General features: G+C 39.8%; 1 protein-coding gene across 3 annotated transcripts in view; it reads right to left on the bottom strand.

The window, feature by feature from the left end:
* Window positions 1–16,875: 16,875 nt before the first annotated feature.
* Window positions 16,876–19,974, bottom strand: part of LOC142403056 (CDC42 small effector protein 2-like) — a 101,874-nt gene continuing 98,775 nt past the window's right edge. For 2 of the 3 annotated variants that reach the window (XM_075489202.1, XM_075489203.1), the window contains one exon: window positions 16,881–19,605. The gene's annotated coding sequence lies outside the window, so the exon portion shown is untranslated. Of the gene's footprint in view, window positions 19,606–19,974 lie in introns of all 3 variants that reach the window. The other variant, XM_075489204.1, reaches the window with a different exon arrangement.

Below are 19,974 nucleotides of genomic sequence, written 5' to 3' on the forward strand. Positions count from 1 at the left end.
TACTGTGGGCACTGACAAAGACTGAACATGATAAAACTCACTGGGGAACTGAAGCTCTGTATAACTCTCTCACTAAGCAGATAGTGGCTAGAAATTTGTTTCAAACTGTGAAAAGTGTGGTTGACAGGTGTGAGACATGTTTGAAAAATAACCCAAAGGTAGAAAATCGTGTAAAATTTGGAAGCATAGGCAAAGGAAATGTTCCAGGTCAAAACTGGCAAATAGACTTTTCGGAGCTCCCTAGAAAAGGGGGGTATAGGTATCTGTTGGTGTTAACCGATACCTACTCTGGATGGCCTGAAGCTTTCCCTTGCAGAACAAATAAAGCTCGAGAAGTAACAAAAGTTTTATTAAGAGAAATTATTCCTAGGTTTGGAGTGCCAGAAGTTATCTCCTCTGACAGAGGGCCACACTTCGTGTCACAGGTAGTTCAGCAAGCTAGTAAGTTTTTAGAAATTAATTGGAAATTGCATACAGCCTACCGCCCACAAGCAAGTGGACAGGTAGAGAAAATGAGCCATATGATAAAAACACAGTTGAGCAAAATTTGTCAGGAAACCAACTTGAGATGGGATCAGGCCCTCCCAATTGCATTATTGAGACTTCGAACTAAACCAAGGACTAAAGAGAAATTGAGTCCCTTTGAGATTTTATATGGGAGACCATTTCAAACCAGATATCGAGGGCAAGATCTCACCCAAGCAGGGGAAATTAGCTTACGGCAATATCTAATAGCATTAGGAAAACAATTACAAGAAGTAAATAAATTAGTGGTATCTACCAGAGCGTGGGGTTTAGATTCTCCGGTGCACTTGTTTAAACCTGGGGATTGGGTTTATGTTAAAAATATTTCAGGTGACCCTCTTGAAGAGAAATGGAGTGGCCCTTTTCAAGTTCTGCTCACAACCTACACTGCAGTTAAGCTTGAGAAGCACGCTGCGTGGATCCACTATTCGAGAATTAAGAAAGCACCTACTGGACCATGGAAATCTCAGCCTACGGGACCAACGTCCGTAAGATTGACCCGAAAGTAGTTTTACTGATGCTGCTATGCGCTTGTTTACTAGTGTGTAAAAGTTTGTGTGAAAAGGATGCTAACAATTTAATGTTAGAGCTCATTCAAGGATTTGGTAAAATGCGAAATTTGACAAGTGTAACTGCTTGCCTCCCAATTCCTCAATCTGCAGGCCAACCTATCCCATGGGGAATCATACCTGTGAATTTGACAATGCTAGAATATTATGACAAAATGACCCAAGAATTGAATAAGGCTGGAGTAAGATACTATTTAGACCAGAAAGGAGACTGCAGGGATAGAGTTTTGAATGTACTACAAGATCCGGTGACCATAGGAAACAAAACTATAATTGCTAAACCAAGAGGAGGAAAATGTCCTAAAGATTATAGCGAAAAGGACTTTGGCTTTGTATCAGGAGGAGGAACTGCCCTGGGTAAACTAGTAATGTGTATTTTCGATTCAATTCAGGAAGGGAAAAAGGTAAAATCACCTGAATGCGAGAAACTTAGACAGCCTCCCAAAACTTGGGTTAAGCCAGTAGAGGGATTTTGGAAGTATATAGGAAATAACGCCTGGTGCATTGATTGGAGCATAAAGGCAATGTCTGATACTAGTAGGACAAATTGGAGGTGCCCCACAAAGGTAAATCAGTCTTTGATCAATGTTCTCAATTCCACTTTGGAATTACAGCAGAAATGCGCTCAAAATCATTCCCAAGAATGTAGGCAAAAGATTCCTTCTCCTGGCTACACTGTGTGGGTAACATCAGATGGATATTGGACTAGTCGATTAAAACTAGGATCAACAGGGAGACAAGTAACCCTAGGACTTCTGACACTCTGCCCGACTTGGAAGCAAAGTCCAATTAAAACCACTTATTGGGGAAAAGTAAAACGAGAACCGGAAGGCGATTCATGGGCAGGACCTACCTCTGCTGTGGAATTCAGCTGGGGAATTCAAAGTTTTTTGTTACCAGGACTAATGGCATTAGAAAATAGAATACTGATAGATAATTTGACTTGGCAAGTAGAAGCACTATCAAGAGCTACCCAGAAAGGGTTTCAAATTATTAACAGGCAGGTTCAAACAAATACTAAGATGACCATACAGAATAGGTTAGCATTAGATTTACTATTGATTAAAGAACAAGGGGTATGTGGATACTTAAAACTAGATACAGAACATTGCTGTGTCCACATACCCAATGTGACTGATGATTTGCAAAGACAGTTAGATGAGATGAAAAGAGTAGCAAAAGATAGTAAAGCTCTCCGAGAGACTGCAGAAAATAATTGGCTAAATAAAATTCTGCAGACCCTAGGAGGATGGTCACTGAAAGGATGGCTGGCTACATTATTAGAAGGGCTAATTGTTATGATAATAATTGTTATCATCCTTGCCATTTGTGTTGGCTGTGTAAAGCGAATAATTGAAAGAAATATGTGGAAGTAGTAATGACTTTTAATTTAGAACCTTTGTAAAAGAATTTACAAAGTTTAAAGAAAAGGGGGGAATGAAAAGAGCTAAAATCCCAAAGACAAAAAGAAATGCTGTAAATATCTTGGTTGCTCAATGTTTCCTTTTAGTCTCCCTTTCGCAGATAATTTGGCCTAGCTTGCCAGTAAGCTTAGATAGCAGAATTGCTAACGAGCTTTCTGTATTTGACCTAATCATTAGAGTAAGAATGCTTTGCCTGTGTTAAATCCTTGGTTAGCTGAGATAGTTGCAATGAAGATAGATAAAAGGAATTCTTCAGGCCCTGTGTCCCTGGAAAGAGCTGATAAGGAGAAACTACACAAGAACCACCTGATTTTGGATATGCAAGGAAAGTATGAGCAAGACAAAGATGGACTGAGCATGGGTCAAGACAAAGTTCAGTCAGCGGTCAGAGTGATGAAGACTACTGACTTCCTCCAACGACCACCAGAGGATCCCTAACGACCACCTAAGGACTTAAGTACGCATGCGTCAGGGACATTTACATATATTAATGAGTTCCAAGAAATCTCATGTTTATATAAATTAATCTTATGAATATGTATATTTTGCAACATATAACCTCTGTGATCTTGCTTGTTTGTCAGAGCACTTGTGGCGGAGCGATCCCCAGTGCTGCCCAGCGCTGCAATAAAGAATACCTGCTTAATAGTCATCCCGACTATTGAGTTCTGATTTCGGCTTTTCACGGAAACACATGCAGTAATTAATAGAGTGAACCTTGCCATCAAACTTTGTTAAGTCACACTTTTACAACATCATATTAAAACCACTTTTGCTAATACCTTTGATGGTGATTTTTTAAGCTATCTAAATCACTCATTTGCAACATGAATATAATATTATTTTAACCAATGGAGTTGAAAGCCTCAAATTATAATGTCAGTTGGAAACCCCCATTGGAAGAAAGCCTTATTTGCCACTGGGTTTAAATAAGCATGAGGGAGTTGAGAATCGACAGTATCCATTAATTTATATCTGTGTTGTAAAGACTTTAAAAAAAAAAAAACAACACTACTGGAAACACCTAAACTTTAAAGTGTTAAATTGGCTCAGATTTAGAGTCTCAGCCAATTGTACTTTTTAAGTCTTAGGTTATTATTAGGGAGCTTTCATTGCAGCTAGTAGTTGGATGTTTACCAGTGGGCTCAAGGCTTGATGTTCAGTAATGAATGTTGGTTTGCGTTTCCCAAAGAAGCATCCTGATAGAGCTCTCACTTCCTTTCTCAACTGAGTCTTTTCTTTGTTGATCAGATTAATGTTCAACATTTGAATTTTTCCATCCCAATTTCTAGTTACAATATAGATTACTTTTTAAGAAAAAAAAAGTTACTGCTTTGTATTTCTTAATAGTACTTTTTAAATTCATAGGTTATATTGACACTGAAACGCAGCTCTCCCTAGCATCCAAGCATTCAGCTTGAGAAACTCAACAATTACAAACAGCAACATTCTTTTCTAGATTATTTTTGTTAGATAAGCTGCTATTACTAGAATATTAGTAACACATTTAACCCTGTCATAATTTGGAAGAGGTGAGAAAATTAGTACAGTTTTGCCTTGATACCACACCCACCACCACAGGCATTTCTGTGGTATCTTGTAAGTTCAAAAAAAACTGTGTGTAGTGATCCTGACCGGAAAACCATTGTACATCGAGGAGCTAGTGATCCACATAACAGTTAACCCGACTAATCCAAGGCCTGTGCTGTGCTGCGCTGGGCTGCGCTGCACTGCACGTATAGGGGTGGCCTTCAGGCCTGTGTTGTGCTGCACAAATCCCTTGGCCGCAGGATAAACTCAGCCAGCTCATTGCAACACAGGAGCCTGCATGTACTCGGTACTGGCGATTATGCCACCTGCGTGGCCTTGCTTTTATCTAGTAGTGCAGCAACAAGTTCTCATGTGAACATCCTTTCTGTTTGACAGTGGAAATATTATAAATAGAATTTTCTTGTAAGAAAATCCTATAATAGCTTGAATGACCAAAACCGGAGAATCTCTTCTATGCACAGGGTCTGCCCAGCATACTGCATGTGGATCAGAGTCCCATTCAATGCTACACCACCCGAGGTTTCCACCATCTAAAGGGACGTAAGATCATCTATACTATTATCTCCTTATAGTTTTAGCTCTAATAAATAGCATTTTAAATGATACCTTACAGAGTCTGAGTGCGTTTCTTACTGGGATCATAACAGACCAGCACCTCCTGGTGCAAAACACTGTCAATTTTTGTGCTCCATTAAGGGCTTCATGCCTACTTATTCTTACAAATTGAAGATTTGAGTCTCTATACTTAACTGCACTTTGCAGAAGCCAAAGAACTGGCACAGGATTAGCAATGATAGTTATGATGATATAGAAATACAAAATAATGAGGGTCTTGAGAGTCCTAGTTCGAAATTTTGCTGTGCCTGTTGTACAACTATAGTGGTACCTAGCAATACAAATTGCTCCATTAAGCTAGACACTGAACTGATCCAGCATTAAAAGACTGCTCCTAATCTAAAGAACACATTGGAAATGTATCGGGAGAGGACCAGAGAGGAGAAGTCATGGGTGTCTGTAGCTATCATCCCAAATGAGGTACGATAGCCAGATGTCAACACACACAAAAGCAGCTTTTTCACTCCTGGCAGCTTTGTCCTTAAATGCAAAAACAGTGCAGGAATCATTGTGAAAGCAAAATTGGAGGGCTAACCCTTGTAACCCTTTTCTTCCACTCCTTCCAGCACTGTATCATTCAGTTCAGTATTCTTAGTGCCAACCAGAATGCCACACTCAGACTCCAATTCAGATAGGCTTTGCAGCATGCCCAGGATGCTTTGGATTCAAATTATTTTGGCTGTGGTTGGGCCAAATAAAAAAAAAGGAGGGGGACCGGGGGGGGCGGGAAATGCCCTTCAAGTAATCTGGCACTCTCTTGTTATAACCAAGTGGGGTGTAGCTTGAATTATCTCCTTAGCTTAGCTGTGTAGCAGCTTAGTAAGGAGAGGTGGCCTGTAAGGAAAGATGATACCAAACTATTTTGACTTAATTTTGATGAGTTAAGGGGCTGTGATTTTTTTTTTCTTTGTGGATACTGGAGCTTTGTAGAGCAAAAGTAACTCCCTGCAAAAGAGATGCTTGGTAGGCAGCAATACTTTGGGGAAAAGTGCCACATATTGTTTAAAATTTACTGAGTTCTGTTACAGTTTATCTAACAAGGGTGCAGATTTGCTGGGGAAAGAATTGCTGATAATACCTATATTTTTCTTCCCTTACGGTGGGGGCTCCCTACATCACTGAAAATGGTTTATATGGATATCATAGGTGCAACATTGTTCACTGCTCTTCAGTTAACATCTGCTAATAAGTCATGCTGTTGCTTCTCTTCCTTGAATGGCTAAAACCCTTTTAGCAAAATCATTTAATGGCAAGAAATCACTGTTATAAAATTATATTATTTGAAATTGATTTCCCACCCACCATTTTCTCAACTAAACTTGATCATGATGACACCAAGCTGAGTGGTGCAGTTGACACACCTGAGGGACGGGATGCCATCCAGAGGGACCTGGACAAGCTGGAGAAGTGAGCCTGTGCAAACTTCATGAGGTTCAACAAGGCCAAGTGCAAGGTTCTGCACCTGGGTCAGGGCAACCCCCGATATCAATACAGGCTGGGGGATGAAGGGATTGAGAGCAGCCCTGCGGAGGACTTGGGGGTACTGGTGGATGAAAAGCTGGACATGAGCCAGCAATGTGTGCTCACAGCCCAGAAAGCCAATTGTATTCTGGGCTGCATCAAAAGAAGCATGGCCAGCAGGTCGAGGGAGGTGATTCTGCCCCTCTACTCCGCTCTCGTGAGACCCCACCTGGAGTACTGCGTCCAGCTCTGGAGTCCTCACCACAAGAAAGACATGGACCTGTTGGAGTGGGTCCAGAGGAGGGCCACAAAAATGATCCGAGGGCTGGAACACCTCTCCTATGAGGAAAGGCTGAGAGAGTTGGGGTCGTTCAGCCTGGAGAAGAGAAGGCTCCGGGAAGACCTTATAGCAGGCTTTCAGTACTTAAAGGGGGCTTATAAGAAAGACAGGGACAAACTTTTTAGTAGGGCCTGTTGCGATAGGACAAGGGGTAATGGTTTTAAACTAAAAGAGAGTAGATTCAGACTAGATATAAGGAAGAAATTTTTTACGATGAGGGGGGTGAAACACTGGCACAGGTTGCCCAGAGAGGTGGTAGATGCCCCATCCCTGGAAGCATTCAGGGTCAGGCTGGACAGGGCTCTGAGCAACGTGACCCTAGTTGAAGATGTCCCTGGTCATTGCAGGGGGGGTTGGACTAGATGACCTTTAAAGGTCCCTTCCAACCCAAACCATTCTATGATTCTATGATTTATACTTTCAGTGTCACGCAGCAATACAGAAAATATGAACTTGCCTTATCCATCCAGCTCTAGGAAGAATTATATTCTCCTTTCCAAATGGCAGAATGCTTTTTAAAACATGAGGCAACACTAAAATAATGTCCTATTCAGTAGCTTTAAATAGGAGTCCAAATGAGACCTGGTTTTCTAATGTATATGAGAGCAAATGTTGGGATGCAAGCACAAACCACACTTATAGGTTGCCACACTTCACCCTAACTGCTGATAGTGTACCACAGCATTCCTGGGCAGGAAACACCTGTGAATTACAGTCTGCTAGTGGAAACATTCTGGGACCTAATTGTTTTATATCAAACATCTTTAAAATGTCAGAATGTGGACTTTAATGGGTACATGCATTGCAGAAAAATATATCTGGAGTTTTATCCATGGTGTCAATTAAAGGCATGCAAGCTAAACATCGCTACAGAAAATTCAGCCAAAGACATATGAATTTTCTTCAGCATTTAATTTTAGAACAAAACAAATAATCTCTGAGTACATGCTACAACATTTGGCTATGCTTTAAATTCTCTGTTTTCCTTAGTCAGTTCTTTTGAGAGTAAAAGATTACCATGCTAGCTTTTTACATATATTGCAGAAATATGCTGTGACATTGCCATTGTGCTTACCGTGATTTTTGACAATGGACTGTAGAGTCCACCTGTAAAACAGGTATAATTAAATGTACCTGTAAATATTTAGCATTAATATTTCAACCTAAGAAGCAGTCCTAAATGAGGTGACCAAGTTATAACCAGAGCAAGCTATGTAGTGCCAATTCAGAGGAGATTGGGTGTGTCTGGCTCTGAAATACAATACCTTATCAGAAACTGCTATGAACTGAGCTCAGGTGGATAGATATTGGGTATCACTCTGTAACCAATATGAAGTGAATAGGTTGAGCAAACTCAGTTCTCCTGAACAAGTTGTCTAAGCTGTAAAACCACACCATCAGGTGGCTTTACCTCCTAAGCAGTCTGAGTAGAACAATGAAAGATCGAATAAGCCACGAAAGTTAATATAACCTCACCACTAGGAAGAAATTTGCTTTTGATCAGTTGTGCATGATATGGTAGTGTCAGGGTGAGAGACTGAATAGGTTTTGTTTTAGTTTTCACCCTTCCACTTTTGTGAAAGATGAATTCTCCCAGGTACTTCAGAAGAGTTAGATTCCTAGACAATCCAAAAATTAATCTAAGCCTATAAAAAACAGTGTAAAAAGAATATTTGAACTCCAAAGGAGCATCTACCAACACTTTTAAAGGAGGGGTAGGAGTCCATTATATGGGAGCTAATAGAAAGTGCTACCTGAAAATAATGCTTTCTATGTGCATTATAAAGAGCATTACAGCGCCACAACAAGCTGCATTATGGCGAAGAATGAGTAGATCCATATCCTGGAGTCAAATATACCCCATTGTAACTGAGCAAGCTCTGTTACTTGTCTGAAAGCAACTGCAAGAGCACACAATTATGGCAGTATATAACTGAAAAAAATATTACCTAATGTGATGATATCTCAATCAAATTGATATCTAGTGGTGCAAACATAGTACTATTCATATGCATGAATACCAAAATAATCTCCAAGTGGTGCAAATGCAGTCTGCATTCAGCAGAGCAGGACTAAAATTTGCAAGGGGATCTAGATCTGTAGAAGAATGTTCTGCATGGCAGCAGTGCAAGGTAGAGCCAAAATTGCCAACTTCTTTGAAATAAGAATATAGTTGGCTGGCTGGCTGTTTTTTCTATAGAAAAGGCAAGACAAAGGAAAAAAAGATTATCTGAAAGAGAATACAAAGAGGATGCAAAATGTTCTCTCATGTAAAATATATTTATAGCATCTAATTTAATAGTTAACATAACAACTTCCCAACTCATGTCCAGTGCCATAGCTATTTCATTCTATTGTGGAGGCACAAAGGGTATGTACAGTTTTTCTAAGTAGGAGCTGTCAAGTTGGTTTTATTAAACTGTTAGCTACTCCTTCCCCCACATAGAGTTATATCCTCTAACATGTCAGCTTTCAAGATCATGTTGAGCAAAAAAAGCCTGGAAAACTCACTGGGCTGAATTCATCAATAACTACTTTGTTTTCCAAGAGAGCAAGCACCTGTATATCACAAAGGCATACACCATGCCTTTTTACCCTGCTCTCTTTAGTTGCAACAAGCAGAACAGGACCTAGCCTGTTACTTTTTTTTTTTAGCTCAAGTAGTTCTTTGATGTGTAATGTTACCTTCTTATACTAGTAGTGAATTACTGGAATGAAAGCCAGAGTTGCAGATGCCAGTTCTGATGTCACGAACATGAATGAATAAGGGGCCTTCAGAGCAAGTAATTATCCAAGGAAATAGGGAAGACTGGTTGCTGTGATCATGACAGAGAGGTTTTGGTGTCGTGCTGTGCAGCAGCTAATGTTACACCTGTCTAAAAACATAAAGCTAAAATTCCCAAAGAGATAGCAGCATGGAAATGTATCTCTCTGCACCTCCTCTTCTGCATCTTCTCTTAGGCCCTAAACAGCCTGGTACATCTTGGAAGACTAAAATCACCAAGGCCATCTAAGCCATCATCAGAGACAAAAGCACATAATATCAGATCAGTCTGATTATTTGCAGTTCTCTGCACATGCATTAGGAAAGTTGTGCCATCTTCCTACATTTATAAACTTAAAAACAGTGTTCACTACAAAACTATTCCAAACAGACTGTGGTGGTTTATTTCTGGTGAGTAATCATAGAATGCTGCCATTATCCCAGCAGAGGGAAATCTGGACACGTTGTCAAAGCAGGCTTTGTTTTACTGAAGTAAAAACAGTTGTCATAAATGTACTGGAATTAGTTAGTTTTTAATTATATGACTGCAGACAATGATTAACTGATGTTATTGCTTAGTATGCATTAGGAGATATTTGTTTAAGCTGTACTCTGAAGAATAAAATCTGGGGTTGTTAAACACATTAGTGCTGTCACTTGTTTTTCTATAAAAAATTAGGTTAGTTTTGGCAAGTTATTTAAACTTTTAAGTTCTGGCTAGAAGCAAGACGTTGCTTGGAATTTTTTTTCTTCTTCAGATATTTTGTGAACAGATCAGAACAGATCTTCACAAAAACCAAAGAAAGGTATACTTTAACATATCAAAAGCATCAGGCTTTACTGAAAGGGATAGATGTTACTTAATGAAAACTCATCTGGTGCTTAATAAAATGTTCTGTGTACACTGGGAGTCCTGTACAGTAATAAGTGAAACAGTGCCAAGAAAATGGTCATAGCATGGACATAGCTACACTGGCAAAACTATACTTGGTAATGATAAATGTAAAATCTTTTTTTTTTTCTCCATTCCTCATCTCCTGCAGAAACAAGATCAATGTAATGGTGTCTACATGAGGAGCTTCTGCTGACCTATCTATGTTGGCCAGTGACAGTAATTTCATATGCCTGAGCAATGTTTAAACTGGCAGAAGTCTGTAATGTAAAACTAATCATGTGGAAAAAAAGAGGTTCCTGGTTAGTTATGACAGTGAGGAAGAAGAGTTAATTCATTATTATTATTATGATGAAGAGTTAAGTCCTTGTTGTTGTTATGTAAAGGTATTGGAACAGAAAACCACCACCAAGTGGATTAAAATGAATTTGGTTTCATGTTCTAAGGGGATGAAAAAGTCTGGTAAAAGCTACCCAGCACCAAAACAGAATTATTCAAAAATGATAGGAAATTAAACATTTGTAGAAGCAAACAGCCACAGACTCTTACTCAGTTTACTGGGCAAGTCTTCTTGGCTTGCAGCACGAGCCCTTGCCATGGAATTGCACTCCAGAATTTGAAGTTTCATTTTAATAGTGATATTTCCACAAAGAAAACCCAAAGGCATGCTGCTACCTAAAGCCTAAGAATGTGTTTTCAATTCAGCCATGCCTGCTATGGAAGCTGTGGGTCCATGGATATTTGCCCCAGAGCTAAGCTGCTGCTTTTTTCTTATATACTTATTTTTAACCTATGCCAGTTCCTTGGTTTCATTAACTTGTGGCTTCACAAACAGTTTCACAAACTTCACAACTAGCAAAACTGGGGGAGAATATGGCCAGGGGGAAGAGGCCAGAGGACAAGGAGGCAAGAACTGCTTGCATCAATTTTGCCAGGAAATAGCTGTAGAGCGTAGCCAGCAGCAAGATAGGAGACAGGGCTGGTTGCAGGGAACAGGAGCTGCTTCCACAAATGCAGCCAAGCTTACCTGCAAGTATAGTTAAATGGTGTCTGTCTAGTCAGCATGTGAACTCCATCATTTTTCACAAAGAAACTAAACTCAGCTGTTCTGCAGAATACTCTAGTTCATGTTGTAACCAGATGTAACCAAAATGATTAGTTCGTTCTTTTGTAACTAAGCAACATAGAGATAGGAGCAGGGTAGACAATACTTTAATGTTGTGTTTGTACATCTATGGCTATGGATATGCTACTATGCCCAAAGACAATTGGATGAGGAGTAGTACGGACATGCTGCTATGTTCCCAGTACAGCCCCAGCCCATCTTGACAAAGAGTCGAGGGTAGTTAGAATAATTGTTTTGTGTTAAGGGTGCCAAATCATTGTTAGGGACCATGCACCATGAAGAAGGGAAGCAAGTTACATAAGCAAGGTGATATTGCGCATGCCCCTAAGAAGGGGTCAACTAAAGGACTGTCCTGGTTTCAGCTGAGATAGAGTTAATTTTCTTTATAGTGGCTGGTATGGGGCTGTGTTTTGGATTTGTGCTGAAAACAGTGTTGATAATACAGAGATGTTTTAGTTGTTGCTGCACTAGTCAAGGACTTTTCAGCTTCCCGTGCTCTGCCAAGTGCACAAGAAGCTGGGAGGGGACACAGCCAGGATAGTTGATCCAAACTGGCCAAAGGGCTATTCCATACCACATGACGTCATGCTCAGTATATAAAGCTGGGGAAGAAGAAGGAAGGGGGGATGTTTGGAGTGATGGCGTTTGTCTTCCCAAGTAACCATTACGTGTGATGGAGCCCTGCTTTCCTGGAGATGGCTGAACACCTGCATGACCATGGGAAGTAGTGAATGAATTCCTTGCTTTGCTTCGCTTGCGTGCGTGGCTTTTGCTTTACCTATTAAACTGTTTTTATCTCAACCCTCGAGTTTTCTTACTTTTGCTCTTCCAATTCTCTCCCCCATCCCACTGTGGGGGGAGTGAGTAAGCGGCTGCGTGGTGCTTAGCTGCCGGCTGGGGCTAAACCACGACAAGGACACACCTGTACGACCACCAAGGACCACCAGAGACCCCCTCGGAAGCCCCTTGGAGTTCAAGGACGCATGCGTAATGACCATGCAAATATGATAATTAGTTCTGGGAAACAGAATGAATATGCATGATCATTCTGGGAAATTTGATGCATATGTATGTAATTGGACAATATAAGCTTTGGTTGATGTAACCTGCGGTATGCACGCTAGTATGCGGTATGCACGATCCCCCATGCATCCAGTGCCGTAATAAAGAATGCCTGCTTCTTAATACTACATTGGTGTTAAGGAGTTTGATTCCCGATTTCAGTGACAATGTTACTATCCCTATTCCTGAATGCCTTCTTAGCTGTTAAATTGCTTCCATTTATATTGAACTCAGAAGCTGGGTGTTTTTCAGCATCACCTTTAGGATTTCTGTGTTAAAGTTCCCCTCATCAGTACATAAATCTGTACCAAGCTGAAAACATAGAATGAAAAAGACCACTGAAACAAAAGGCATCATGGTGTGACGGTGTGCTTCCCCTGCCCCTGACCTTTATCTCCTGCAACCCTGCTCAAGTGATAACTACCAGTGATGGTTGTAATGGATGCATCTGGTCATGATGACTGCATCCAGCTCAAAGTGGATTCAGGAGACATATAACAACACAATAGCCTAGGGCTATTGTGCATTGCGCCCACCTAACCACAGTGAAGAAACTAAAATCTGTGGTCGGCATGCAAATATGACTATGAGTCAATCATCTTATCCCCCATAAATAGTGAGCAGCCCAAGAGCCCTTTGAGCTCTCCTGCACGGCAGCGGGCTGCATGCCAGGATCTCCCCTTGAGCAGGGACGCCTCTCAAGGTTACTCCTTGAGGTTGAGAGATTCCTTGCCACAACAGATCCTCGGTAAGTGACTAATAGCATGCTAAACTTTGGAATCTTAGCTAAGTGATATAAAGGATTGAGTGCGCACATATAATCCTTTAGACATAAACCGTTGACCAAGTCTGGGACTAGGATTGGATCCAGCCGCACCTAGACTCCTCTCTGAGAAGGAGTTTAGAAAGCAAGGGGATCCTTTTCCGAACCTCATGACTCAACGGGAGGGTCTCCCTGACAGTTTTGTCTGACCCTGTCCTCTATGCAGTAAATAATCAAGTGTACCTTGCCTTCGAATCTTGTTAAAACACTGTCGCATTGAACTTTGTTAACTCCCTATTCTGTATCAATAAAGTATATTTTTTACTTCTCTCTTCTGCTTCACGAGTGAAGTGCACTCTCACTCCATCTGCGACACATGGCTTCCTTCATTTAAAAAAATGAGCAACTACATTTTTCAAATAAACTGAATTTCTATCCTATAGTGCTGGGGTGCCTTTTAATCTTCTTGGGCAACTTGGCTTTACTCCCAAGACTTTGAGCCCTATTCAGTACAGCAAAACTGTACAGAGCCCTCTGCAAAGTCAGATTCCTACAACCTGTGTATCTGGGAAGTTTGGCTGTCATGTAAATGCCTAGGTGCTCTTACACAGAGATGTACTTTTCCTGGGAACTGTTATTTAGCCTCCATAACAGGGCATGCTACATGGTGTGTGTATATTAGCTGAGGATACGCAGAAACAACTCACTGGCTTTGCATACATGTCGAGTAGATGTATTCCTCTTTTTTAATTGCTTCTCCACGCTGTATAGGTGACGAAGATGCCAAGTTCTATGCAACTGCTCAGGGAAAAAAATGTCCTGTTTCTGCATCACCTGGGAAGGTCTAACCAGTAAATTATCTGAAATAGGGGCTATAGATAAATCAGGTGATGAGGAGGATTTTACACCTACTGAGAAAACCATTGCCAGGCAAAGTCAGTATAACGTCAATTCATTTTTGGCAGCTGAACTTTTTAATAAAAGAGTGTTTACTCCACATATGTTGGTAGAAAATGAGCTATCTTGTTGTTTGGTTATTCAGAATAATACAATTTAAGATGTAAAAGCTAGATAACAAGCCTTCCTAACTAGCAGTGCTGCCCAGATCTTTGATTTATCTGTACAAGCAATGAATGCAGTATTAGTACTAACACTTATACCTTATACGTGGTTCTACAAGATAAATGTCTGCTGTCCCAGACAAAACCTTTATCTGATCAGCAATTCAATCCTATCTGCAAGTGGATCTGCAAGTAGGTCAACAGGTTAATTGGGAATGTGACTGGTTTTGTTATCCCACAAGTGTGAGGTACAGTATTTATACAGTCTAGTTATGCATATGCATAAGCAATTACACAAAGCAGTTTTCTATTGGTCTACATTTCTCTTGTTTCAACTTAAAGCTACAGTGCTACTTTAATATTCTGCACATGCTCAAAGGTAAGGGGTCTCTGCTTGGGCCGGGGTCTCCAGCTCGAGGGGTGTGACTTTTAGTATTATAATGAGGATAGTTCACATGAGGGTGCTTCTTATCACACTTCTACTAGTTGTTTCAGATGGTTCCCAAAACATCTTAATTAGCTTACATATTTCTCCCAAGATGTGCTTTACTCCCAAGGACAGTAATTCTTGTTTAGACGTTCCTCTTTCCAGTCTGAATCCCCCTTATCAGCTTTACGTAAGCCTTGGCCTTCCACCAGCTCCTGTTAGACTACACTGTTAGACTACAGTATGCGTAATAGAGATCTGTGATCTGCACAGAAGGTGGAGATCAGGAAAAAAAGAGTAAGGCACTGGTAGACATATGGAATTCCCATGAAGTTGAAAAATATTACTTTGTACTACTTTTGTATGTATTGTACTTGGTGTCCTTATGTAGACAGGGCAAGGTGCATGGATTTCCTTAACTACTAATTTTCTGAGTCTGAGGAGGGGTTTTTTTTGTATATCATATGATGGCAGAGTACAGTGCTACTTAGGACCAAGACTATGTTCAGAGATTTGGCTGCTAATGCAGCATCTTCTCATATAAAAAAAACACAAAAGGGATTAACTGGCTCATACAACTGCTCTAGACAGCTGTTGGGGAATTTTTATGCTACCCCTCAGGCAAATTAAACACACGTTTGTGCTTTTAATATAGAAGAAAAATTTAACTAACAATGCATTGGGCAGTGTTACTGAAATAAGCAGTTCTACATGGAGTCTGCAAAGATGTGTCACAAGCAGATTCCTTATATCCACTTGCGCCAGCACCAATCCCAAGAGCGGTTGCACGGGGCACCTCATCCCGGCCCTGGGTCCATCCCCCAGCCCAGCTCCGCTGCCCAAAGGTGGCCCCTGAGCTTGGGCCCCGAGCACTCGCATTCCAGGATGGCTACAAGACAATGCTGAGGTGGTTTCTTATCTCATCATCCAGGAAAACTTCACTCCCTTGCAAGGCATCTCGTTCTTTCTCTGACATTCCTGCTTCCAGCCAGTTTAACTTCTTCTTGCAGTTGAGTCTTCTTGCCCTCCATGCCAGATCATTCCTCAGTCACAAATTACCACTGCTGAGCAGTTAAAATTAGAATTTCCCCTTCACAGCTAAACAGGCTAACGACTAAGTGTGAACAGCTTAACTCCCTTTAAGAGGTTGTCATGGTTTAGCCCCAGTCGGCAACTAAGCACCACACAGCCGCTCGCTCACCCTCCCCCCCCCGGTGGGATGGGGGAGAGAATCAGAAGAGCAAAAGTAAGAAAACTCGTGGGTTGAGATAAGAACAGTTTAATAATTGGAACAAAAAATAATAATAATAAATTGTAATGAGAAGGAAAACAACAAGGGAGCAAGAGAGGAACAAAACCCAGGGAAAAAAAAACAGTGATGCAACCCCTCACCACCCGCCGACCGACGCCCAGCCAGTTCCCGAGCAGCGATCGCTCCTCCCCGGCCAACTCCCCCCAGTTTCTATACTGAGCATGACGTCATATGGTATGGAATAGCCCTTTGGCCAGTTTGGATCAACTATCCTGGCTGTGCCCCCTCCCAGCTTCTTGTGCACCTGGCAGAGCATGGGAAGCTGAAAAGTCCTTGACCAGTGTAAACACCGCTTAGCAACAGCCAAAACATCAGCGTGTTATCAATATTCTCACACTAAACCCAAAACACAGCACTATACCAGCTACTAGGAAGAAAATTAACTCTATCCCAGATGAAACCAGGACAGAGGTCAAATAAAAAATTATTTTTATACATGGTTTTAGTATAACATCTCCTTTTCAATACAAACCTTTTTACACAGTAAAAATCTTCTATAACCTTAACTATTAAAGGGTCTTCTAGTTGATCCTCATCTCATGATTTTCTCTTGATCTTTCTTTCCTTTTAGAAATAGCATTTTTCCTTAACTGGCAACTTCAACAGATTGTCACACGGTGAATAAATCAGTACCATTCTTAAAAACAATTTAGCATAAAGTTTTAAGTAATAAATTGGTTCTTAAAGAAATTAACTTTGAGAGTGTCAAATGTAAAAAGTACATTTGAGCAAAATACAGGAGTAGATGATACCGTGCCTTGCACGTATATTTAATGGAGATGTACATATTGCTATTGTTGTCCCAAAAATCGGGGTTCGTTTACCCAGTGTGCAAAATGCCAATATACACGCAGAGCAGAGGTATTTTATTGCATATTTGCGCCGATATGGGTGCCTGTCTCAAGACAGCACACCAAGCTTTCAAATTAACAGTTATTTATACACAAAGCATTAACGTATTCAACCTCCTAATACATATGCAGCATTCTTCTATTAAATGATTGGTTAAAATCTCTTTGCCCAGCATGTAAATTAGTATGCGTGCTTAGTTGTTCTTCTTCAACTTCATCATTTGAGTCGGTGGTATAATTGGGGTAGGTGGTCCGTGAGTTGGTGGTCGCGATCTCCCCCTGCCGGAATTACCTTTCCCCTAGTTTCCTACCTTTTTGGCAGATCTAAGGGGTTCTTCATGGTTTACTAACTAGGCTAGTAATACATCAGTTAAACTTCTGCTTTTGACAGCCACATCCTGCTTATTAGGCAAAGGTACATTGTCTAAGTTCCTATGGAGATAGGGTAGGGCTCTACAGTGGATTTCTATAGCAGCATCAACATTATGTGAATTGTATACTTACATTTGATTATTACAACACTATGATGATGCATTTAATTGGTCTTCTACTGATTCCCACAATAAAATAATCTGCATCACAATCAAGAGTAAGCAAGGAAACACACATACTAGTTGCAGTCAAAAGTGAAGAAATCCTGTAGGAAGGTTTCCAATTTATTTCTTAGTAAGAAACCTCTCTGAGATCCTTGCAGAGGCCCCTGGTAAACATATTAAATCAATGAAACAAAACTACTAATAAAATTAAGGTTTAATCCCTTTGGCAACAAAAGGGTCAAGTGGCATGAAAAACTCAAGCCTGAACATACTTTCTTCTCACACTAACAGGTTACTCTTCAGAGAATTTTCAGCACAAATTTGTCTGTAGGCTGCAAGTTTTTTTTCTAATGCAAATGTAACTAATGAAAAAGAAAAAGGGTAGGCCACCAACTGAAAGAAAAACATTTATTGAATCAAAGTCAATACTTTCCTTTTAATATCTACAAGCCAGCACTGAACTGACTTTATTAAAGAATGAATACAATGTACAAAAACATATGTCATAAAAATATGTCAATTTTTTTCTGGCTATTGATCTGAAGACATTTTGAGGAATGCAAGATAGTTTTGGCAAGTAAATTTAAGCTGCAGTTACTGATGACAAAGTTCAAATCATTTTGTAATCATAGTATATTTAAGACTCATTAATCAAGTGGCATCAGAAATGCTGACCCCTAAAAATGTCACTGCATTGCTATGTGTTTATGCACCCCAGACAACTGAACATCTGATCTTGTGTCATCAAGAATCAGTACCTTTATCAGTGAAGACTATCCAACCTAACTGGAACTATTCAACCAGATAATTGACACCTACCACTGGAATACAACTTAGGGAAGGCCAACTACCTCCATAGCCCTTGTATTCTGTATGCTCTTTGTGAACTGAGGAGAAGAGTAGGTAGGTTCATAAATGTTTAAATCAGTTGGATAACTATTGCAATGTGAAATCAGGGAAAGCAGAGGAAGAGAATAAAGACTCATTTATGAAGCAATCTTTATTTATAAACACATGTGTGTTTATGTATAAAAATGGAAACTATTAGGCTCAGTTATGCCTTATTTGTTAGGATGATTTTTTTTCCACATAAAAATTTAACTCATTCAGGTTTCAAACCATCAACTTGTTTCAAACCACCAACAAGGAGAAAAAAAAGAAAAGGATGATTTATAGAGATAATTAAAAAACAGTGCAATATCAAAATACAGTTTTCACAACGTGTGAAAGAGAAACATGCTTTGGAACCTGAGCAAAAGGCTTTTTGCTGACTTTTTACAAAGTCACCCTGTATGTTGTTTTCACTGGCATCTGTTCTGCCAGATTAGTATGTTGCTCTTAGCAACTTCCATGGCCCCTAAATATTTAGTACACAGAAACTGCCAACTACTTAGAGAGGGCTACTAAAATTTTGAGCTAATATTGCAGGCAGTCTGACATACTGCTACTGGAAATGACCATACAGCCTAAAATTAAGAAAAACTGTAAAAAGAAAAAAGCAGCCAAACATGATTCTTTTATTTTTTAAATAGACTAAAGCGCTTCCACAATACTTAGATACTATACTGGTTTACAGTCTTGAGGTCAGCTCTTTCAAAATAAATATACTGAACATTTATAACAAATGCTTTATGAATGCAAATTTTCTCTTTATTATTTCAAGATCAGTTGGATAAAACTTAAAATAAAAACCTAACTCTGAAGCAGATAAGATACAAGTCCTTTTTCAGAAACAGGCATGACACATGCCACAGCTAAATTTTTCACCAACAACAGTATCATCAGTCTGCAGTAAGCAATTTAATTTTTTTCTGGCACCAAACAGGCCACCATACAAATGAACTCCACAAAGCATGTGGTCATCTATTCTGCTGATTTTGTATGAAATAATAATTTGTGCTTGCAGGGCCCAGGCCTTTCAAAAATGAATATGAACGATGAGAGATTTATTAAAAATATTAATGGAAACGTACTAATTTCTAAATTACTTGACTGGAGAAAATATTTAAAGAATAAAGAGTAACAGAATGCTGTGCATTAGGTATTGATGATGGAAGCTAAGGTTGGTGCTTTAATTTGCTTTAACAAACAGCTAAAACCGATCCTAAACAGCTCTACATCCATGGTACTGGTAGGAGGCCAATGTGTGCATGTCACTGAAAGGCACTGTAGGACCAATCTCATAAACGGCATCATCAGAGCAGAACAGCAACTTTTCACTGGAGTAATTGCAAAGTGTGAACAATGAGCCATCACTTCTCTCATCATGAACACAAAGCAGTCACCAAGGTAAAAGAGGAAAGAAGATACAGGGACTCACATAAACCTGTAACACAAAAAACACACATTAAACTGAGTTTTGAACATGTTGATATTGATTATTTTCCTACCATAACATATTTAACACCACACATATTTTGCTTAATTAAATGGAACTGTTGCAAAAATGGTATCCTAATTATATCACAAAATTCTTCTGAAATTTGGTATACAACTAAGTTCACTTGCAAAAATTTGCCTACAATAATATCTTGGACATAAAACAGGCTTAAGGACAGATTTGCAGTCAGGACTGAATTATGAATGTCTTGTTCATTACATAATAAAAATCAACATGCTCACACGATATTGAATGTTCTACCCAGAAATCGTGCATCATAAGGATGCAGCTGTTTATAGGGAGCTAATTACGATA

Source organism: Mycteria americana, assembly GCF_035582795.1.
Source record: "Mycteria americana isolate JAX WOST 10 ecotype Jacksonville Zoo and Gardens chromosome W unlocalized genomic scaffold, USCA_MyAme_1.0 Scaffold_32, whole genome shotgun sequence".
Classification (NCBI taxonomy): Eukaryota; Metazoa; Chordata; class Aves; order Ciconiiformes; family Ciconiidae; genus Mycteria; species Mycteria americana.